The sequence below is a fragment of the Furipterus horrens genome, unplaced genomic scaffold (genome assembly GCF_987537825.1).
Source record: "Furipterus horrens unplaced genomic scaffold, mFurHor1.1.pri manual_scaffold_5, whole genome shotgun sequence".
NCBI lineage: Eukaryota > Metazoa > Chordata > Mammalia > Chiroptera > Furipteridae > Furipterus > Furipterus horrens.
In genome coordinates, this window is record NW_028327175.1 from 124,638,810 (window position 1) to 124,663,236 (window position 24,427).

Sequence of the window (24,427 nt, forward strand, 5' to 3'; positions counted from 1 at the left end):
AATTCTTTACCTCTCTGAGTCTTGGTTTCCTCAGTTGTTAAATGGACGTGATTATAGAGTTACCTGACAGCACGGCTGTGGAAAGTAAATAAGACAGCATGCGTGAAATAGCTCAATAGAGGATGCCTTCACTTCTGTTTTGTTTGTCACTATCCTCTGTAGAGATTTACCAAGAATTCTACTGTATTTGTGCTTTTCATCTCACCAAATGTGCTTTTGTTAGAAGTGCTGGTCCATCAGAAATACATGTACAGAAGACTGAATTATATATGATTTTAGAACAAGTGTCTAATTTCTCTCTCCAAAATTTCAAGAAATGACAAAAAAATCTTTTTAAAGAATAAATTCAGAGTAGCCAAGGAAGAATACCAGATTTATGGGGGTGGGGGTTGATGGAGTAACCCCCATATGGTAGAGGATGACTACTGTGGAGGAAGGGGTGGGTGACTTGTTCCAAACCTAAAATACACAAATGTAAAAAGTTGCAAGCCCTGGGCCATTCTTCGTTAACACTGAGTCACATGAAGAGCAGCTAGAAAGAGAGAAGACACACAGTGTTCACACAGTATTCAAAGCTCTATGGCTGGGGAGCATTTTTTAAATTATATGAGAACACAATGTAAAATTTATATCACCAATCCAGAAACACCATGCAAACTGAATGAATTCTTGGGAAAATATGATTTACTGAAATTGACTCAAGAAGAGGTAGAAAATTGGAGCAGACCAAAAACGACTGAAGAAATTGGAAATGATTTCAAAAACTACTCAACACAATGTAACAGTGAAAGCAAACTGGAAATAGCTATTAAAATTAAAACCATACAGATCTTTCAACTCAGAAATCCCACACTTGGGAGTCTGTCACATGTGATCTTAGCCAAAAGGCCAAAAAACGAGCTGGGAGTCTGTCAAGTACAAACAAAAGCACCAGTACATAAAATATGTGTTACATCTGTTAATACAGAATTATTTGCAGAAGCCAAAAAGCAGGAAACAAAGCGAATGCCCTACCATGAAAATTCCTGTAGTCATAAAAAGTGAGCTAGATTTTTATCAGGTGACTTGGAGCAATATGAAGAATTTATTGACGGTGAAAAAGAGAAGAACATATGTGTGTGTTCCAACTTTTGCAAAATAATGATAAAAATAATTCCCTCTGTGTGACTGTATGTGTATATGCATGCACACACCTGCATTTGGTAAAATTTTATGAGCATAGAGAAGTCTGTGGAAAGCTATACATGAGGTTGAAAGCATTGGGTATGGAAGGAGGGTTAGGGAATAAATTCAAAAAGAAAGTAGAGGAAAAGGAAAGAAAGAAGTTTAGCAAAAATGGAGAAACAAAAGATTACATGTAAATCAAAGATCCCATGATAAAATATTTCCAAGCTCTGATTCCTTTTATGTAAAATGAAACATATGTATGTGTGTTTGAGTATGCATGTGTATATGTGTGTGTATACTTATGAGGGAAACAAATGAAAGTACCAAAAGAAAAACATACATAAATGAACAAAGATACCAAACCACGTTTTTGACAGTTCTGCCAAACCTTTAAGATACAGTAAAAAGTCCTAACACTAAAAAGGCAGAAAATTTCCCAGTTTGTTATGTGAGTCCTGATGGCAAAGCTGTACAAATAAAACACACACACCAGTCAAAAACTATAGCCTAGTTCCACCAATAGACACAGAAGCAAACTCGGAGTCAGTCCTTCCATATGAGCATGGAGGAACCATGCATTATGGCCCAGAAGGATTCTGTTTCCATTCTGGCATGTAAGGAGCTTGGAACTCATCACTCCCATCCTTCCAATAAAAGAAAAAGAAAAGTTGAACCAATGGGAAACCAATGACTTTTCTTGGGTTCATCAGAGAACTGACATCACAGGGCAAACCTCCACCCTGTGATCTGGAGAAAAAGATGAAGTTTCCAAAGTCACAATGGGGATCTGAAGCTGTACACTGTAGGAACACATAAATGTTCTTTGTGACAAGTTGCTGGAAGCCAGGTGTGGACTATGTGAGAGTGAGGAACTCCTGGAAGCCCCAGTCTTTGGGTAGCTGTGATTCTCCAACACCAACTGGTATCCAACAATTCAATTTTCACACTCACTTTCCAGGGTTAGCACAGATCCCACAGGGTAAGGGCCTCAACCCAGCAACTGTGCACTACTTCAACAAATAGGGTGCTTAGGCTATCCATACTTCTGCTCAGTCAACTACAAATTTGGGATTCCTATGACCATCCCCTTAGATTCTATAATTTGTTATAATGACTGAAAGAACTCAGGAGACACTTTACTTACATTTACCAGTTTATTATAAAGGATATAAGTTAGGAACAACCAAAGAGAAGAGATGCACAGGGCAATGGATGGGGCTGGAGGGTGGTGCAGATTTTCTGTGCCCTTTTTGGGCACAATGCCCTCTAAGTGCATCAATCTTTTCACTAACCCAAAAGCTCTCTGAACCCCACTTTAGCTTAGGGTGTTTGTAGAGGTTTCATTACATAGGCATAATTGGCCACTAGTGATTGATCTCTGGTGAGCAATCCCATTCTAAAGCCATCTAGGGGCCCCCAGCCACTACTAGTCATCTTATTAGCATACATGAGATAGTAAATTCCAAGGACTTTAGGAGCCAAGAACTTGTCCCAAAAGAGCAAATATTTACATTTTATTATACCACAGGGAGACCCCTCAACTTTCATGGGTTTTACTTCCAGGACCCACCAGGTTCTCACACTGAAGAGCAGACAATGATCAGCTTGTGACTCTTCTGGGGGAGAGGAGGTGGAGGAGAGTAACCACTGAAGAATATGCCAGAGCATTCTCCATTACAGAGGACTACTCTCCAAAAGACAAGATGTTATCTGAGCTTTATCCCACCTAGAGAAAGGGTTCATCCCTTTACTCAAGGAATGTGAAGTTGCTGGCACTTATATCAACAGAAAATACACACAAACACAGCCCAGTTTCTAACATGAAACTTCACACTGATGATCTGTTTACCTCAGTTCCTATTACCTACTATATCATACACAACTTTCAATAAAAAATTACAAGGTGCAGGAGATTAATAACTAAAGAAGACAGAGAGAGGCAGTAGATCCCTGGAAGTCTCCAACAGGCTGCCTAAGCCCAGATTGGTACAGGATCTGACGCCACCAGGGGCAGAGCCAGGAAGTGCAGATCATTCTAAGAAGCACCAACGAACAATAGGAGTCACAAAAATGGGGAGACAGAGAAACAATACCCCATCAAAAGGAAAGGTAGAATCCCCAGAAAGAGTGCTAAATGAAATAGAGGGGAGCAAACTCTCAGACATGAAATTCAAAAGCTGGATTATGGAGAAGCTCAATGAGCTCAACGGAAACTACAAAGAACTCCAGAAAAAATACAGGGAACTTACTGAGAATTACACCAGCATGAAAAAGGACATGGAAGCTATCAATAAGAGCCAGGAGGAAATGAAGAATATGATCTCTGAATTGAAGAACAGAGTAGAAGGAATTAAACGCAGGCTAGAGGAAGCAGAAGATCGGATCAGCGAGCTGGAGGACAACTTAGACAAAAACTCACAGACAGTGCAACAAAAGGAAAAAAGACTGAACAAGACTGAAGAGTTTCTAAGACAGCTGCAGGATAACATGAAATGTAATAATATCCGTATCATATGAATTCCAGAAGGAGAAGAAGAAGAGCAAGGGATAGAAAACCTCTTTGAAAAACTAATGACAGAAAACTTCCCTAACATGAGGAGAGAAAGAGTCATGCAAGTCGAGGAAGCACAAAGGGTCCCAATGAAGATGAACCCCAACAGGCCCACTTCAAGACACATCATAATTAAAATGGCAACATTCCAAGACAAAGAGAGAATTCTAAAAGCAGCAAGAGAGAAACAACTAATAACATACAAGGGAGCTCCAATAAGGCTATCATCAGATTTCTCAGCAGAAACACTACAAGCCAGAAGGAAATGGCAAAAAATATTCCAAGCAAAGACAAACAAAGGCCTACAACCAAGAATACTCTACCCAGCAAGGCTCTCATTCAAAATGGAAAGTGGAATAGGAGTTTCCAAGACAAAAGAGATACTAAAGGGTCTGCTTTAAGAGATGAAGAAACAGAGAGAGACAAAGAGGAACATGAGTAGAAAGGGGGAAAATGACAATGAATAAGTACTGAAAGAAAGAAGGAACTTCCACCATTTGCAACAACATGGTTGGAACTAGAGAGAATTATGCTTAGCGAAATAAACCAGGCAACAAAAGAAAAATGACTTATGGTATCACCTATTACAGGAAACTAATGAACAACACAAACAAATGAGCAAAATTGAACCACAGGTACGTAAACAAGGAACAAACTAACAGTAACAAAGGGGGAGATGGGAGGGAGAGAAGGGGGTAAGAAGGAGAATGGTCTAGTCAAAGAACATGTATAAATGACCCATGGACACGGACAACTGGGTGGGGACTGAATGTGGGAGAAATGGGGGCAGGGTGCAGGGAAGCAAGAGGGGGAAAAAAGTGGGACAACTGTAATGGAGAAACAAACAAACAAAATTATAGTGGGGAAAAAAATGAAAATATAAAGAATAGAAATGCAAGTTCAGTGAATATTAGAAGGACAAGGATTTTCCTTCACACTGCATATTTTTCTCTCTACCTGATCCCTCCAGAGTTTGGCAGTCTAAAGAAGTAAGTAATAACATAAGTTTCTTTGCATGAAACTAATAAGACCAGTTGTTAATAGAGGTTTTTTGTTGTTGTTGTTTGTTTTAACTAAGACTTTGACTGGAATATCATGCCTAAAGGAGACATGCTTGGGCTTCAGTTGTTACCAAAAAGCCCTGAGGAACTGGGATTGACTTTCAAAGGTAATGAAAGTCCACGAGATAAAAGGCCTGGTACCTTGAATGGATGCGTAGTCCATGGCAATCTTTCCAGGGAAGGAATGAAGGTTGTTTTCCTGAAAGATGGCTAGATGGGACCTTAAGGCACAATGGAAAACCAGAAGGACTTGGAAAAGACACATGTTTACAGGCAAGGCTGAATGCCAGGTGTGTGGGTCTGCTTCTGGGCCTTGAAGGGCAGACTGAAGGTCACCCTAGATGTTCCTTGCGTAAGTTCCAGCAAAGCAGAACTAAAGATCATAAGTGATCATTTGCTGCTCTTGTAGTGTTTATGCAAATGAACAGGATAAATTAAAAATGGACTTAATGCAGTCCCTTTAATGATAAGGAGGGTAATCTTAGGGAGAAAAATCACGATTCAAGGGAAATCACAATGCTCAGTGGTAGACTATAAAGTAGTGCAGCTGTCTTTAAAGTTTCTCTTCATTTAAAACTTGTTTTCATTTGGGAGAAACAAGATGGCGGAGGAGTAAGTGGAAGCTACACTAACTTCCTCCCAGAACTAGTCTGGATTTACAACGTAATTTTGGAGAAATCATCTGGAATAACCCACCGAACACCAGCTGGAGAGAAGTCTTATAACCACGGAGAGACAGAAAAGGCCGCTACATCACAACGTGACCGGTAGGGAGTACAGAGACGCGGAAGGGGCTGGCTGGCGTTACACGGGTAGCAGTTGAAGGGACTGAGAAACAGCTCAGCAGCCGGGGATTCCCCCTGAGAAGGGCAGGGTCTAAACCCTCAGCTGAGCTTCCCAGCCTACAGCAACAGATTGGAAAGTAAAATAGTATCCAGCTGAGAAAAGCGAAAAGCCACAGGGTTTCTTGCTAGCCGGAGAGAAACAGCTGGAGAAAAAGAGCTCTTAAGCGGATCACATATGAAAATATTCTGCCCCCACTTTCCCTGGGCACAAGCAGAGGGAAGGCAGAGAGGACTGGAGATGCTGGGGGAGAGTTTGGTGTGGTGGCTTTGAGGGGAGAGCTGGGGAAGCGGCCAGCCGGGTCCCAGTGCTGACTCATCCCCAGTACTGCAGGCAGACCATTCCCGGCCAAGTGGCGTCAGCCTGAGGGGAAGCAAAAGCCCTGCTTACAGGAATTAAGCTGCCACACCCACAGTCCTTAAGCCTGACGGCTAATCACAGATTGAATAGATTAACAACTAAAGGAGTCAGACCAAGGCAGTAGATCCCTGGAAGTCTCCAACAGGCTGCCTAGGCCCAGACTGGTACAGGATCTGACGCCACCAGAGGCAGATCCAGGAAGTGCAGATCATTCTAAGAAGCACCAACAAACAACAGGAGTCACAAAAATGGGGAGACAGAGAAACAACCCCCGATCGAAAGGAAAGGTAGAGTCCCCAGAAAGAGTGCTAAATGAAATAGAGGGAAGCCAACTATCAGATATGGAATTGAAAGCATGGATTATGGAGAAGCTCAATGAGCTCAGCGGAAACTACAAAGAACTCCAGAAAAACTACAGTGAACTCCAGAAGAACTATAAGGAACTTACTGAGAATTATACCAGCATCAGAAAGGACATGGAAGCTATCAATAAGAGCCAGGAGGAAATGAAGAATACGATCTCTGAATTGAAGAACACAGTAGAAGGAATTAAAAACAGGCTATAGGAAGCAGAAGATCGGATCAGCGAGCTGGAGGACAATGTAGACAAAAACTCACAGACAGTGCAACAAAACGAAAAAAGACTGAACAGGACTGAAGAGGCTCTAAGACAGCTGCAGGGCAACATGAAACGTATTAATATCCATATCATAGGAATTCCAGAAGGAGAAGAAGAAGAGCAAGGAATAGAAAATCTCTTTGGAAAACTAATGACAGAAAACTTCCCTAACATGACGAGAGAAAGAATCATGCAAGTCCAGGAAGCACAGAGGGTCCCAATGAAGATGAACCCCAACAGGCCCACTTCAAGACACATCATAATTAAAATGGCAACATTCAAAGACAAAGAGAGAATCCTAAAAGCAGCAAGAGAGAAACAACTAATAACATACAAGGGAGCTCCAATAAGGCTATCATCAGATTTCTCAGCAGAAACACTACAAGCCAGAAGGGAATGGCAAAATATATTCCAAGTAATGAAAAACAAAGGCCTACAACCAAGAATACTCTACCCAGCAAGGTTCTCATTCAAAATGGAAGGTGAAATAAGGAGTTTCCAAGACAAAAGAAGGCTAAAAGAATACATCTCCACCAAACAAGCATTGCAAGAGATGCTAAAGGGTCTGCTTTAAGAAGATGAAGAAACAGAGAGAGACAGAGAGGAACACGAGTACAAAGGGGGAAAATGACAATGAATAAGTACTGAAAGAAAGAAGGAACTTCTACCATTTGCAACAACATGATTGGAACTAGAGAGAATTATGCTAAGCGAAATAAGCCAGGCAACAAAAGAAAATTACCTTATGCTATCACCTGTTACAGGAAACTAATGAACAACACAAACAAATGAGCAAAATTGAACCAGAGGTATGTAAACAAGGAATAAACTAACAGTAACAAAGGGGGAGATGGCAGGGAGAGAAGTGGTAAGAAGGGGAAGGGTCTAGTCAAAGAACATGTATAAATGACCCATGGACATGGACAACTGGGTGGAGACCGAATGTGGAAGAAGGGGGGGCAGGGTGCAGGGAAGCAAGAGGGGGAAAAAAGTGAGACAACTGTAATGGAGAAACAAACAGAAAAATTTTTAGTGGGGAAAAAATAAAAATATAAAGAATAGAAATGCAAGTTCAGTGAATATTGAAGGACAAGGATTTTCCTTCATACTGTATATATTTTCTCCCTATCTGATCCCTCCAGAATTTGGCATTCTAAAGAAGTAAATAATGACCTAAGTTTCTTTGCATAAAACTAATAAGACCAGTTGTTAATAGAGGTTTTTTGTGTTTTTTTTTTAACTAAGACTTTGACTGGAATATCATGCCTAAAGGAGACATGCTTGGGCTTTGGTTGTTACCAACAAGCCCTGAGCAACTGGGACTGACTTTCAAAGGTAATAAAAGTCCACGAGATAAAAGGCCTGGTACCTTGGATGGATGAGCGGTCCATAGCAATCTTTCCAGGGAAGGAATGAAGGTTGTTTTCCTGAAAGATGGCTAGAAGGAACCTTAAGGCACAATGGAAAACCAGGAGGACCTGGAAAAGACAGGTGTTTACAGGCAAGGCTGAATGCCAGGTATGTGGCTCAGCTTCTGTGCCCTGAAGGGCAGACTGAAGGTCACCCTAAATGCTCCTTGCGTAAGTTCCAGCAAAGCAGAACTAAAGATCATAAGTGATCATTTGCTGCTCTTGTTGTGTTTATGCAAATGAACAGGATAAATTAAAAATGAACTTAATGCAGTCCCTTTAATGACAAGGAGGGTAATCTTAGGGAGAAAAATCACGATTCAAGGAAGATCACAATGCCCAGTGGTAGACTCTAAAGTAGTGCAGCTAACCGTCTTTAAAGTTTCTTTTCATTTAAAATTTGTTTTCAGTTTCTAAGGATCATGTCTGCCAGTCAGGATTCCCGGAACTGGTGGGGGTTGGGTCAGGGAGTGAAAATGGCATCATGCAAGGCGGGTTGCTGGTAGGAAGATCCAGCTATCGGGATTTCTAACGTGCCTCAGTCAGCATACTCATACTTTAAACCAACAGATCCAGAGACAATGGCCCCGATGGAATGGAGCCTGAAGGCGTCATCGAGAGTAACTGGAATGAGATTGTTGACAGCTTTGGTGACATGAACCTCTCAGAGTCCCTTCTCCGTGGCATCTACGCTTATGGTTTTGAGAAGCCCTCTGCCATCCAGCAGCGAGCCATTCTTCCTTGTATCAAGGGTTATGATGTGATCGCTCAAGACCAATCTGGGACAGGAAAAACAGCCTCTTTTGCCATATCGATTCTGCAAAAGATTGAATTAGACCTAAAGGCCACCCAGGCCTTGGTCCTGGCACCTACTAGAGAATTGGCACAGCAGATACAGAAGGTAGTCATGGCTTTAGGAGATTACATGGGTGCCTCTTGCCATGCCTGTATTGGGGGTACCAACGTGCGTGCTGAGGTGCAGAAGCTGCAGATGGAAGCTCCTCATATCATTGTGGGCACCCCAGGTCGTGTGTTTGATATGCTTAACCGCAGATACCTGTCTCCCAAATACATCAAGATGTTTGTACTGGATGAAGCTGATGAAATGTTAAGTCGTGGATTCAAGGACCAGATCTATGACATATTCCAAAAGCTCAACAGCAACACCCAGGTGGTTTTGCTCTCCGCTACAATGCCTTCCGATGTGCTTGAGGTGACCAAGAAGTTCACGAGGAACCCCATTCGGATTCTTGTCAAGAAGGAAGAGTTGACTCTGGAGGGTATCCGCCAATTCTACATCAATGTGGAGCGAGAGGAGTGGAAGTTGGACACACTATGTGACTTGTATGAAACCCTCACCATCACCCAGGCAGTCATTTTCATCAACACTCGAAGAAAGGTCGATTGGCTCACTGAGAAGATGCACGCCCGAGACTTCACCGTGTCTGCTATGCATGGAGATATGGACCAAAAGATACGAGACGTAATCATGAGGGAGTTCCACTCTGGCTCTAGCAGAGTATTGATTACCACTGACCTGATGGCCAGAGGCATTGATGTACAGCAAGTTTCTTTAGTCATCAACTATGACCTTCCCACCAACAGGGAAAACTATATCCACAGAATTGCTCGGGGTGGACGTTTTGGTCGTAAGGGAGTGGCTATTAATATGGTGACAGAAGAAGACAAGAGGACTCTTCGGGACATTGAGACCTTCTACAACACCTCCATTGAGGAAATGCCCCTCAACGTTGCTGACCTCATCTGAGAGGGGCTGGCCTGCCACCTCACCCTGGCCAGGCTTCAGTCCTTGGGGGGGGTCTGAGGAGGAGCAGAAGGGGGGAGGGAAGGGAGCCAAGGGATGGACATCTTGTCACTTTTTTCTTTTTTTTTCCCCCCTTTGAATAAATGTCACTTTTTGAGGCAAAGGAAAAAAAAAATTGTTTTCATTTGAAAGTTAAACTATGTCAGTGGCATTATCAAAGGTGTTTAATTTACAGGCAAGAAGAATGTCAAATGCCTTGCAACTGGATGTCTTTTCAATAAAACAGTCCTACAGATTTAGAGATTTGTATGTGGGTTATGTTACATAAGTTAACATGTGTTTTCTGTTTTCAAAGGGCATAAGCCTACAATCTCATTACCTGAGTGATTGTCTGTATCTATAGGCCTCACTTAATCCTGTCTGCATTGCTGCCTCCTGAGACTCAATGGTTTGGCTGAACTAAGTGGCTGGGTTGGTGAAGAACGGGGTGGTCTGTGGGCTTCACTTTAAAACTGGTTTCTCTTTTCTATCCTAATGGCTTGGACAGAAAGAGCCCAGAGGTATGAGAGGGGGGAAACCTAAAATATTTCCCTCAGTCCAAACTAAGTATAATGGGCAAAAGGGTTTTGGACAGGTGAGATGTACCTGGCATACCTTCCTCCAAAGAAGCCCTTCTTTTCCCTAATGTGGGACATTGAAAAATTAATACCTGTCTTTTGTCATCTAGTGGTTACAGATTGAATGATGTCCTTTAACCCTGTGCCCCCAGAATACAACAAGGATGCCAGCCTGTTAAACCAAGCATGCCATTGTCCAGAGACAGCCAACCAACCTGGAGTCTGCACGATCCTTCCCCTTGTGGGAAGGCCACCCTCCCCTCCACACCCCCACTCTTATTTGGGATTTCTTGACCCAAGGGTAGGTAGGACGACGACCATGTCCAGCTTGAAGCAGCTAGAGGAGCTCGAGACCTTCGTCCATTGTCCTTTATAAGATTATAAAGGGTCTTAAGTCTGAGAGGGAGGGATTGTTATTTTTTATTGTTAAAATATTTAACTAATTAATTAATTATTTAAAAAAAAGAAGAAGAATATATGAAAGGGTGACGCAGGAGAGCTTGTATGTACGACCCATGGGCATGGACTTGTGGGGAGGATTGTTGGGGAAGGGGGGTGCTGGGCGGAGGGGAGCAAAGGGGAAAAAATTGGAACTATTGTAACAATATAATCAATAAAATATACTTAAAAAAATTTGTTTTCATTTGAAAGTTAAAGTATGTCTGTGGCATTATCAAAGATGTTTAATTTACAGGCAAGAAGAATGTCAAATGCCTTGCAACTGGATGTCTTTCCGATAAGACAGTCCTACAGATTGAGAGATTTGTATGTGGGTTATGTTACATAAATTAACATGTGTTTTCTGTTTTCAAAGGGCATAAGCCTACGATCTCATTACCTGAGTGATTGTTTGTACATATAGGCCTCACTTAATCCTGTCTGCATTGCTGCCTCCTGAGACTCAATGGTTTGGCTGAACTAAGTGGCTGGGTTGGTGAAGTATGGGGTGGTCTGTGGGCTTCACTTTAAAACTGGTTTCTCTTTTCTGTCCTAAAGGCTTGGACAGAAAGAGCCCAGAGGCCTGAGAGGGGGGAAACCTAAAATATTTCCCTCAGCCCCAAGTAAGTATAATGGGCAAACATGTTTTGGACAGGTGAGATGTACCTGGCACACCTTCCTCCAAAGAAGCCCTTCTTTTCCCTAATGTGGGACATTGAAAAATTAATACCTGTCTTTTGTCATCTAGTGGTTATGGATTGAATAATGTCCTTTAACCCTGTTGCCAAATCTGTTGCCTCCAGAATACAATAAGGATGCCAGCCTGTTAAATCAAGCATGCCGTTGTCTGGGGATAGCCAACCAACCTGGAGTCTGCACGATCCTTCCCTATGTGGGAAGGCCACCCTCCTCTCCACACCCCTACTCTTATTAGGGATTTCTGGACCCAAGGGTAGGTAGGACGACGACCATCTCCAGCTTGAAGCAGCTAGAGGAGCTCAAGACCTTTGCCCATTGTCCTTTATAAGATTATAAAGGGTCTTAAGTCTGAGAGGGAGGAATTGTTATTTTTTATTGTTAAAATAATTAATTAATTATTAAAAAATAACAATAATATATGAAAGGGTGAGGCAGAAGAGCTTGTATGTATGACCCATGGGCATGGACTTGTGGGGGGTATTGTTGGGGGAGGGGGGTGCTGGGCGGAGTGGAGCAAAGGGGAAAAAATTGGAACTATTTTAACAATATAACCAATAAAATATACTTCTAAAATTATTACAAGGTATGGTAAAAGGCAAGGAATTGAAGAACCAATAAACTTCAGGGCTTCCATGCATATAATTTACTACATTACAAATTAAGAACAAATTTATTTTTTTATGCCTATAGATATCAGAAAAGCATTTCATAAATTTCAACCATTATTTTTTTACAAAAACTTTTGGGACTCCCAGTCAATTCGGCAGCATAGGTAAACACAACTCGCATTCTCACACAATCACATCAAAATAACAGCTAAAGTATAGAACAACCATCTTTTAAAACTGCCAGAAGTCAAGCTGAATGGTAGCTCTACAACTACAGAATTAAAGAAGAAACCACATTGAGACTGGTAGAAGGACAGAGATCTGGAATGGGCTGGTCCCACACCCAGGTGTGGCAGATAAAAATAGGGAGGGATATCCCAGGAGTGAAGGGTCCCAGCCCCACACCGGGCCCCCAAACCCAGGGTTCAAGTGCCAGGAATATAAGTATCCATCATTTATAACTGTAAAAACCATCAGGAATTGAGACCATGGAAGACAGAAACTTCCAGAGTCTCAGGCTGTTCTTGAAGGGTCTGCACACAGACTTACTTGGACTCACTCCCTCTGAGCTACAGTGCAGGGGTAGCAGATTGAAAAGCATCAGACATATGGGGAGGAACCGAATTGTCAGGCATCAGGGCGAGAGCTAGGAGGGTAACATTTTCCCAGACAGAAGTGCTGACAGAGGCCATTGTTACCTATCTGAGCCTCCCCCAACAAAGTCAGCAGGCAGGTGCAATATCTGAGACTCCACCAACCTAGCTCACACTGTTTGCCCCACGTTGGTGATTTCCTGAGACCCAGCCCCTACTCAATATTCAAGCTCACCCAAGCTGTTAACAGTAGCTTTTACATATCAGTGGCTTATATTAACCCATGTTTCAGATTTTCCTAAATTCTCTCAAATAAGCAGCATCTGACTTCAGTGAGCCATGTACCTTTTTCCTAAGTTGTTCCAGGCCCAGCACTGGCAGCAGCCAGGCTTGGTTCACAGTTTGGCCTTGCCTGGGTACCTCCAAGCCCAGCACAAGTAGCAGACATATGCAGATCACTTTGTAGCTTACGCTATGTGATCCTGGACAGAATGCAGGCAGTGGCTGACTTTGGATTTGCCAACAGCAATCAAGGCTCAACTACAACAGGAGGGTGTATACAGTCCACACAGTGGGAGCACCTTGAGTACCCAACTTGGGTTATAAGGGAAACAGCCATTAGACCCTGCAGGACAACTACTACATTAGACCACTTTACCAAGCCTAGGATACACAGGAGCTCTACCTAACACACAGAAACAAACACAGGGCGGGGACAAGGGGCTGTCAAAATAAGGAGAAAAAGAAACATGGCCCAAATGAAAGAACAGAACAAAATTCCAGGAAAATAAATAAACTAAATGGAGACAAGCAATCTACTAGATGCAGAGTTCAAAACACTGGTTATTGGGATGCTTAAAGTTAGAGAGTACCTCAACTGCCAGAAATGAAGAATTTACAGGGAATTAAGAGTATAGTGGATGAAGCCAAGAATCAAATTAGTGATTTGAAATGTAAGGAAGCAAAAACAGCAAGAAGAAAAAGAATCCAAAATAATGAGGATAGTGTAAAAGAGCCTCTGGGACAACTTCAAGCATATCAACATTCACATCATGCAGGTGTCAGAAGGAGAAGAGAGAGCAAGAAATTGAAAACCTATTTGGAAAGAAAATGACAGAAAACTTACCTAACCTGGAGAAGGAAATAGATGCTCAAGTCCCGGAAACATAGAGAGTCCCAAATAAGATGAACCCAAAAAGGCCCATACCGAGTCACACCACAATTAAAAGGCCAAAGATTGAGCTGGTGAGAAGATGGCAGATGAGTGAGGAAAGGCTGCCTTTGCTTGCTCCCAAGACTGGTCTATAGTTTCAGCTGAATATGGAGAGAGCATCTGTTAATATCTGGATACTAGTGGGAGTTGAGCCTTGGTGCTGCTGGCGGCAGAGAAGGCTGCCTTTGAGTGATCTGTCTGGTGAAGTTCAGGGAGAGGACATGGAAGAGGCATGAGGTCTGGCTGGCTAGGATCCCCGCAGTGGTCAGAGAAGCACAAAGTTTTCTCAATGCCCCTGGGTCTCCCCTGAGAGCAGTCAGAGGTGAAGATCTAGGCTGTGCCCACCGGCAAAGTCAGGAGTTGGCCAGGTGACATTTGGCCCTGGGAGGCTGGGAACAGCATTCTTTTTTATTTTGTCATTTGTTTTTTTCTTTTTCTTTTTCTCTTTTTTTATTAAAAAAATGTATTGATTGTTTATTGCAGATCAGGGAGGAAAGGCTAGGGGTTGGGCGAGATCCTTGAGGAGCTCATGCAGGAACCCACCTGCACAGGGGCGCTCACCCCCAAACCCACTGCTCCCAGCCAAGCGCCCTCCCAGTGGAGGGGAACACCCCTGCTAGCCGGCATGGCGGAAAGCCACAGGCCTGCCCATCGCTGGAGCAGGGTATTGCTGCCAGCCAGAGCAAGGGAATAGCCCCGGGCCGCCTACCACCAGAGAAGAGGAATGTCACCAGCCCAAACAGCCCCAGCCACCATGAGAGAACGCCCTGGCCTGCCCACCAGCACACAGAGGAACACAACCAGCATTCGAGCCAGCACAGGGGAATGTCCTGCTGGCCCTCCCTGACCACCCACCACCGCAAACCAACTGCAGGCTAGCAGAAAAAAGTGCACTTGCCATGCTTGACCTGACCTGCAGCCAAAAGAAGGTGAAATGAACTAGAGGAGCTTTGACAAAATTTGGATGCTGGTTCTGGAGAAAAAACTGAAGGAGCAGCAGACCAGATCCCAGGGCAGACTCAGCCTCAGTGCTACTGGAGAAATCTCATAAGCAGAATAATCCCCTCCGAGAGGCATCAGCCAGAGGCAGCTCAACAACTGTCAGAAGTGGGTAGAGTGACTCTCACTGAGCTAATTTAAAGTAAGGAACCACCAAAGAGAAAAACAAGAAACAAAACCAAAATACTACCAGAGAGTCCAAGTAAAAGACATAAAGTGTATTCAAGTTAAGGAGATCAAGGAATCTGCACCACTGAATAACACAGATTCCTGCCACAGGTCACACCACAAAGGCAGAAAATGAAAGAAGATCAATCTAAGAAGCAGAAACAAAAAAGAACAGCCACCCAAAATGGGAAAGCAGAACAAGACCCCACCAAACAGGAACAACACCTCACCAAAAGGAAAGGAGCAATTCCAAGAAGGAGGGATAGATGAAATAGAGGCAAGCAAACTATCAGACATGGAATTAAAAAAAATAGTAATAAGGAAGCTCAATGAACTCAACAAACTCAAAGAAAACTATAACAAACTCCAGGGGAACTACAAAGAACTCCAAGGAAGCTAAAAGAAACTTACTGAGAACTACACCAGCATTAAAAGGACATAGAAACTATCAATAAGAACCAGGAAGAAATGAAAAATACAATTTCTGAACTGAAGAACACAGTAGAATAAAAAAAAAAAAGTAGGCTAAATGAAGCAGAGGATCAGATCAGTAAGTTAGAGGACAATGTAGAAAAAAAATTCCCAGAAAATGCAACAACATGAAAAAAGATTGAATAGGAATGAAGAGGGTTTAAGAGAACTGCAGGACAACATGAGATTACACAACATCAGAATCATAGGGATACAAGGAGAAGAGGAGAAAAAAGGTATAGAAAAACTGATTGAAAAAGTAATGACAGAAATTAGGGGAAAAGGGGACAACTGTAATTGAAAAACCAAAATAAAATAAATAAATAAATAAAAGAAAAGAAAAGAAAAAGAAAAAGTAATGACAGAAAATTTTCCTAATTAGGTGAGAGAAAAACTCATGCAAATCCCAGAAGCACAGAGTATCCCAATGAAGATGAACCCAAAAAGGCCCACTCCAAGGCACATCATAATTACAATGGCAACATTCAAAGACAAAGAGAGAATCCTAAAATAAGCAAGAGAAAAACAGCAAACAACATACAAGGGAGCTCTAATAATACTATCAACTGATTTCTCAACTGAAACACTACAAGCCAGAAGGGAATGGTCAAAAATATTTCAAGCTATGAAAAACAAAGGCCTACAACCAAGAATACTCTACCCTGCAAGGCTCTCTTTCAAAATGGAAGGTGAAAGAAGGAGTTTCCCATACAAAGGAAGGCTAAAAGAATACATCTCCACCAAACCAACATTGCAAAAGATGGCAAAGGGTGTGCTTTAAGAAAAAGAAGAGAGGGGGAGGAACACAGGTAAAAAGGGAAATGCCTGTCAATAATAACATTAAATGTAAATGGATTACATGCTCCAATCAAAAGACATAGGGTAGTGGAATGGATATGAAAATATGACCCACATATAAACTATATAAAAGAGACACACCTCAAAGCAAAAGATCTACACAGAATAAAAGTGAAGAGATGGAAAAAAGTATACCAATCATATGGACATGAGAAAAAAAGCTGGAGTAGCAATACTTATATCAGAGAAAACGGATTTCACAGCAAAGGCCATAAAAAAAGACAAAGAAGGACATTTCATAATACTTAAAGGAACAATCCATCAAGAAGATATAACCTTGGTAAAGATATATGCATTCACACAGGAGCACCCAAATATATAAGGAAAACCTTAGAAGACTACAAGGATATCAACAGCAACACACTCATAGTAGGGGACTTTGACACCCCATTGTCAACAATGGACAGATCTTCAAAGCAAAGGAACACCAAGGATATTGAGGCAGTGAACAACACTCTAGATCAAATTGACTTAACTGATATATATAAAACTTTTCACCACAAAGAAGCAAACTATACATTATTTTCAAGTGCACATGAAACATTTTCAAAGATAGACCACATGATAGGACATAAAACAAGCCTAAACAAATTCAAGAATACTGAAATAATATCAAGCATCTTCTTAGATGATAATGCCTTGAAACTAGAAATCAACCTCAAGGAAAAAATCAAAGACATTCAAGCTCATGGAGAACGAATAACATGCAATTAAGTAACAAATGGGTTAACAATGCCCTTAAAGAAGAAATCAAGAAGTTTCTGGAAACAAATGATAAGCAACACACAACATCGCAAAACTGATGGGAGACAGCAAAAGCAGTCCTGAGAGGAAAGTTCATAAAATACAGGCCTACCTGAAAAGGATAGAATAACTTCTAATGAAAAACCTAACCCTACAGCTACAATAACTAGAACAACAACAACAAACAGTGCCTAGAGCGAGCAGAAGGAAGGAAACCATCAAGATCAGAGCAGAATTAAATGACTTGGACTAAAAAACTATTCAAAAGATCAACAAAAGTAGGAGCTGATTCTTTAAAAAAATAAACAAAATAGACAAGCATTTAGCCAGGCTCATCAAGAAAATAAGAGAGAAGACACAAATAAACAAAATCAGAAACCAAAGAGGAGAAATCACAACCGATATCAAAGAAATACAAAGAATTGTAAGACATTACTAGAAAAAAACTCTAAGATAAGAAACAAATTCATAGAAACATAAAATCTTCCAAAACTGAATCAAGAAGAATCGGAAAGCCTGAACAGACCTTTAACAAAGAGTGAAACAGAAGCAGTAATCAAAAACTCCTCGCACACAAAAGCCCTGGACCGAATGGCTTCACAGGTGAATTTTACAAAACATTTAGGGAAGAACTAACACCTACATTTCTCAAACTATTCCAAAAAATCCAAGAGCGAAAACTCCCGAACTCTTTCTATGAAGCCACTATTACCCTAATTCCAAAACCAGGTCAAGACACAACAAAACAAAAAAACTAAAGGCCAATATCACTGATGAACATAGATGCTAAAATCCTCAATAAAATATTGGCAAAACAGATGCAGCAACACATTAACAAGATCATACACCACGATCAAGTGGGATTCATCCCAGGGATGCAAGGATAGTTTAATATTCACAAGTCAATAAAAGTAATAAACCACAGAAAAAAAATGAAAGACAAAAATCAAATTATGATATCAATAGATGCTGAAAAAGCATTTGATAAAGTACAACACCCATTTATGATGAAAACACTCAGCAAAATGGGAATATAGGAAGCATACCTCAACATAATAAAGGCCATATACAAGAAACCTGAAGCAAACATCATACTCAATGGACAAAAACTGAAAGCATTCCCACTGAGATCAGAAACAAGACAAGGATGTCCACTCTTCCACTCCTATTCAACACAGTCTTTGAAGTTATAGCCACAGCAATAAGACAAGAAAAAGAAATAAAAGGTTTCTAAATGGGAAAAGAAGAAGTAAAACGATCATTAGTTGCAGATGACATCATAGTGTACATAGAAAACCCTATAGGCTCCACTTAAAAACTACTTGACATTATGAGTCAATTTGGCAAAATAGTCAGGTAAAAATGTCAATATTCAGAAATCAAAGGCATTTCTGTATACCAACAATAAAATATTAAGAGCTAGAAATTAGGAAAAGATCCCATTTAATATAGCAACAAGAAAAATAAATTACCTAGGGGTAAACTTAACCAAAGAAATAGAAGACCTATACTCAGAAAACTACATAACACTGAAGAAAGAAGTTAAGGAAGATGCAAATAAATGGAAGCATATACCATGTTCATTGATGGGAAGAATCAACATCATTAAAATGTCCATACTACCCAAAGCAATTTACAGATTCAATGCAACCCCTATTAAAATACCAGTGATATTTTTCACAGACCTAGAACAAATACTTCAAAAATTGATATGAAACCAAAAAAGACCCCGCATAGCAAAAGCAATCTTGAGACAAAAGACCACAATAGGAAGAATCACAATACCTGACATCAAATTATACTACAAAGCCACTGTGATCAAAACACCCTGTACTGGCATAAGAACATATAGATCAATGAAGCAGAATAGAGAGCCCAGAAATAAACCCCAGTCTATATGGTAAACTAACATTCAACAAAGGGGGAAGGAACATAAAATGGAGTGAGAAGAGCCTCTTCAACAAATGGTTCTGGGAGAACTGAACAGGGACGTGCAAAAAAATGAAACTAGACCACCAACTTACTTACACCACACACAAAAATAAACTCAAGATGGATTAAAGACTTAAATGTAAGCCATGGCACTACAAAAGTCCTAGAGGAAAACATAGGCAGGAAAACTTCAGATATCCCACGTAACAATATCTTCACAGATACATCTCCTAAGGCAAGAGAAATAAAGGAAAAAATAAACAAATGGGACTACATCAAACTAAAGAGTCTGCTCAGAAAAAGAAAACATCAGCAAGATGAAAAGGAAAACAACCATATGGGAAAACATATTTGCCAATGATATCACAGACAGGGGACTGATCTCCAAAATATATAAAGAGCTTATACAACTCAACATCAAGAAAACAAACAACCCAATTAAAAAATGGGCAAAGGACCTGAACAAACACTTCTCCAAGGAGGATATACAGGGAGTCCATAGGCACATGAAAAAATTCTCAACATCACTAGCCATCAGAGAGATGCAAATAAAAACCACAGTGAAATACTACTTTACACCGTTCAGAATGGCCAACATCAACAAATCAGCAAACAACAAGTGCTGGCGAAGATGTGGAGAAACGGAAACCCTGGTGCACTGTTGGTGGGAATGCAGACTGGTGCAGCCACTATGGAAAATAGTTTGGAATTTCCTCAAAAAACTAAAAATGGAACTGCCTTTTGAATGAGTGATTCCACTGCTAGGATTATACCAAAGAATTCTGAAACACCAATTCAAAAGAACCTATGCACCCCTATATTCATAGCAGCGCTGTTTACAATAGCCAAGTGTTGGAAACAGCCTAAGTGCCCACCTGTAGATGAATGGATTAAAAAACTGTGGTACATTTACACAATGGAGTATTATGAAGCAGAAAGAAAGAAGGAACTCCTGCCATTTGCGACAACATGGATGTAACTAGAGAGAATTATGCTTAGTGACACAAGCCAGGCAATGAAAGACAAATACCATATGATATCACCTGATACAGGAGACTAATGAACAACACAAACAAATGAACAAAATTTAACAAGGAACAAAATAACACTTATCAGAGGGAGTGGGGGAGGGAGAAAAGGGAGGTAAGTAGGGGAAGGATTTAGTAAAGGAAATAGTATAAATAACCCATGGACATGGACAACAGGGTGCGGATTGACTGTGGAAGAAGAGGTGGGCTGGGTGGAGGGGGGAGCAATTGGGGAAAATGTGGGACAACTGTAATAGAAAAACAATAAAAATAAATTTTAAAAATCAAATAGCAGTAAATGCAATAAAGCAAAAAATTACAGTGTTCCATGAAAATAAATAAATAAATAAAAATGCCAAAGGTTAAAGACAGAGAGAGAATCTTAAAAGCGGCAAGAGAAAAGCAGGTAGTTACCTACAAGGGAGCTCCCATAAGACTGTCAGTTGATTTCTTAAAAGAAACTTTGCAGGCTAGAAGGGATTGGTAAGAAATATTCAATGTGATTAAAAACAAGGACCTATACCCAAAATTACTCTACTTAGCAAAGCTATAATTAGAATTGAAGGACAGATAAAGAGCTTCCCAGGCAAAAAAAAAAAAAAAAAAAAAGAACTACAGGAGTTCACTACCAAACCAATAATATATGAAATGTTAAAGGGTCTTCTTTAAGAAGATCAAAACTATGAACAATAAAATGGCAATAAATATGTATTTATGAACAATTGAATCTTAAAAAAAAATAAGCTGAACAGAAACAGAATTCCAGATACAGAGGACATTCTGATGGTTGCCAGATGGGAGGAGGGTTAGGGGGACAAACAAAAAAGATGGAGGGATTAAAAAGTACAAATTGGTAGTTACAGAAGAATTATGGGGATGTAACGTACAGCATAGGGAATGTAATAGCCAAAGAACATATATGCATGATACATGGACATGGATAATAGTGTTGGGATTTCCTGAGGGAGTGTGGGGCTGGGTGAAGTGGGGCAAAGGGGAAAAATTAGGACAACTGTAATAGCATAAGCAATAAAATATAATTAAAAAATAAAGATAAAAACTCTTGGAAAAACTACTTCCGAACTCAAGAAAGTGTATCTCCCAAAACTCTAAAATAAATGCCAACATTAAAAAAAGAATTCTTAATGATGTCAAGAAAAGACAAAATTCGTGGTATCTCATTTACCATGTGTCATTTTTCCTAGTTTGAATGAATGCACTAGAACATGTAAAGGAGATGAAATAATGGGGGGAAAAATGGTGGGACAGTCATTATTAGTGGGAGATAAGACTGACTACCTGTAAAAATAAAGAAAATCAACTGAAAAACTATTTAAACTAATAATACAATCTAATTAGGTGGCCATATACTTTATAACTATACAAAAGTTGCTTCCTGTCCTGTAAACAAACAATAGTGAATTAATAGGATACATGAAAAGATCTATCTTCTTCAAACAAATGAAACAAACAGAATTAAATAGGCAATGTAAATATAAAGAAATTTGTATAAATGTATGGAATAATCTTTTAGAAGACCTGACTAGCCCTGGCAAGTATGGATTTCTTGGTTTAAGTGTACCATAAATCAAAAGGAAGCGAGTTTGATTCCCAGTCAGGGTACATACATACCTATGTTATGGGTTCAATCCCAGTTGGGGAGCATATGAGAAGAAGCAACTGTTCAGTTCTTCTCTCTCACATTGATGTTTCTCTGTCCCTCTCTCCTTTCCTGCCCCTCTTCCTAAAATCAATAAGCATATCCTACGGTGAGAATTAACAGAAAGGGGAAAAAATGGCTGAATAATTCAATAAGGCAAATATTTAAAATTTCCCTCTAAAAGAATCTATAAATTCAGTTCTCTACAACGTAAATTTTCAACTGTATTTTTCAAAATTGGCAAGCTATTTATTAAGTAAATATTTTCAAAATCATAAATGTTCTGTAGAAAAATAATGAGAAACACATTCTATATCTGCTATCAAAAAATGTTAGGAAGCTGAAGAAATCGAAAAATATGTTGTTAATGTATGAAAGTCCAGAAATAAAACTGTGAGTTGGAGGAAAGTTTGTATACCTTGAAGGTGGCACTGGAAATCAGAGAAGGATGGTAGAACAAACTTCAAAAACTGGTGGCTTAAATTACAAAAAAAACTGGAAAATTTTAAATACTATTTGTTTTTCACATTACACGCACAAAATTAAATTGCAGATGAATTAAAGACCTGGGTATTAAAAATTAGGGTAGAGAACAATATAGGGTAATACTTTCATAATCATAAAAAGGCAGTATTAATCAATAAACAAAATAAAGAATCAATAAAGAAAAAAACTGATTTATTTGACTTTGTTTGGCATCCATTTCATTAAAAACTCTGAAGAATGTTACAAAACGGTACAAGAGAAGTAACATTCTAGGAGAAATTATCTGCATCATATATGACAGACATAAGACTGAAACCTAGAATACTTCAAGAACTCCTACGACAGATTTTTAAAGAAAAAAGAAAACCATTTTTTAATGGAAGGAAATACACAGAAAAAATATAAATAGGTGATTGTAATCAGAGAAATGGATTTGAACTCAAGCAGGTGGAGGTGAGTGGTTTTAACAGCATCAAGAAGAAATCCACAATTAGCTTCTGTACCCTGGCACCAGGACTGGTGTGACCTTTATTTCAATGTCATCTTTAATCCCATGAGCTACTCCATATCGTCCCACTGTATATATTTGCCCTTATATTTGTTAGGCTTACCTTCTGCTACTTACACCCTTAGTTGACAAAAATTTTGAGATTTTTTTTTTATGCTTTATTGATTATGCTGTTACAGTTGTCTCAATTTCATTTCCCTTTGTTCCCCTCCAAACAGTGACGCTCCAGTTGTCCCCTCCCCACCTTTTTCCTGCCCAGTGGTTGTGCATACAGTTCTTTTCGATATCTTCCTGTCTACTCCACACCCTGCTACTATGCTTCTTAATTCCTGCACCATCTCCCTCCCTTTCTCCCTTTCCCCCTCCCTGCTGACCTCCCCCCAAAATGTTTCCCATACCTATAATTCTTTTCCTACTCTCGTTGCCTACTTAGTTTCCCTTTGTTTCGGTTCCCTAGCTTCTGTCGTTGGTTGTTGTGATACAGTTTTCATTTTAATGTTCATAGTTTTGATCCTCTTTCTCCTAAACAAGTCCCTTTAACATTTCATGCAACAGTGGTTTGGATCTGATGAACTCCTTCAATTTTACTTTGTCCTAGTAGCACTTTCTCTGCCATTCTATTCTGAATGACAGCTTCACTGGATAGAGGAATCATGATTGTAGGTCATTGCTTTTCACTACTTTGAATATTTCTTGCCAGTCTTTTCTTGCCTGCAGGATTTCTTTTGAGAAATCAGCTAATAGTCTTACCGAGACCCCATTGTACACAATTCTCTTTTATATTTTATTTTATTTTATTTTTGGTTTTTCTTTCTTTCTTTTTTTTTTTTTTATCAAATATCCCTTTCTTAAGGAATTAAGGAATTAGCTCATTTCTTTTTTCTTTTTTCTTTTTTTTTTATTTTTTGGTTTTTCAATTACAGTTGTCCCATTTTTCCCCCATTGCTCCCCCCTCCCAGCCCATCCCTTCTCCCACAATCATATCCCTCCCTGTTGTCCATGTCCATGAGTCATTCATACACGTTCCTTGACTACACCCTTCCCTTATTTATCCCCCTTCTCTCCCTCCCCCCTCCTCCCTACTGACTACTATTTTAGTCTTTGCCTATTTAGTTCATTTGTTTGTGTTACTCTTTAGTTTCCTGTATTAGGTGATATCATATGGTATTTTGCTTTCCTTGCCTGGCTGATTTCACTAAGCATAATTCTTTCTAGTTCCATCCATGTTGTCGCAAATGGCAGGAGTTCCTTCTTTCTTTCTGCTACATAGTATTCCATTGCGTAAATGTACCACTGTTTTTTTATTCCACTCATCTACAGATGGGCACTAAGGCTGTTTCCAGCACTTAGCTATTGTAAACAGGGCTGCTATGAACATAGGGGTGCATAGGTTTTTTTTGAATTAGGGTTTTAGGATTTTGCAGGTATAATCCTAGCAGTGGAATCGCTGGTTCAAAAGGCAGTTCCATTTTTAGTTTTCTGAGATAATTCCATACTGTTTTCCATAGTGGCTGCACCAGTCTGCATTCACACCAACAGTGCAGTAGGGTTCCAGTTTCTCCACATCCTCGCCAGCATTTGTTGTTTGTTGATTTGTTGATGATGGCCTTTCTGACAGGTGTAAAGTGGT

At 40.1% G+C, this 24,427-nt stretch overlaps 1 protein-coding gene and 1 pseudogene across 1 annotated transcript in view; one reads left to right on the top strand and one right to left on the bottom strand.

Annotated features, from left to right (window-relative positions):
* Positions 1 to 24,427, bottom strand: part of HS3ST4 (heparan sulfate-glucosamine 3-sulfotransferase 4) — a 538,633-nt gene that overhangs the window by 319,271 nt on the left and 194,935 nt on the right. The gene's annotated exons all lie outside the window — the stretch shown is intronic.
* On the top strand, positions 8,546 to 9,846 carry LOC150009737 (eukaryotic initiation factor 4A-I pseudogene; annotated as a pseudogene).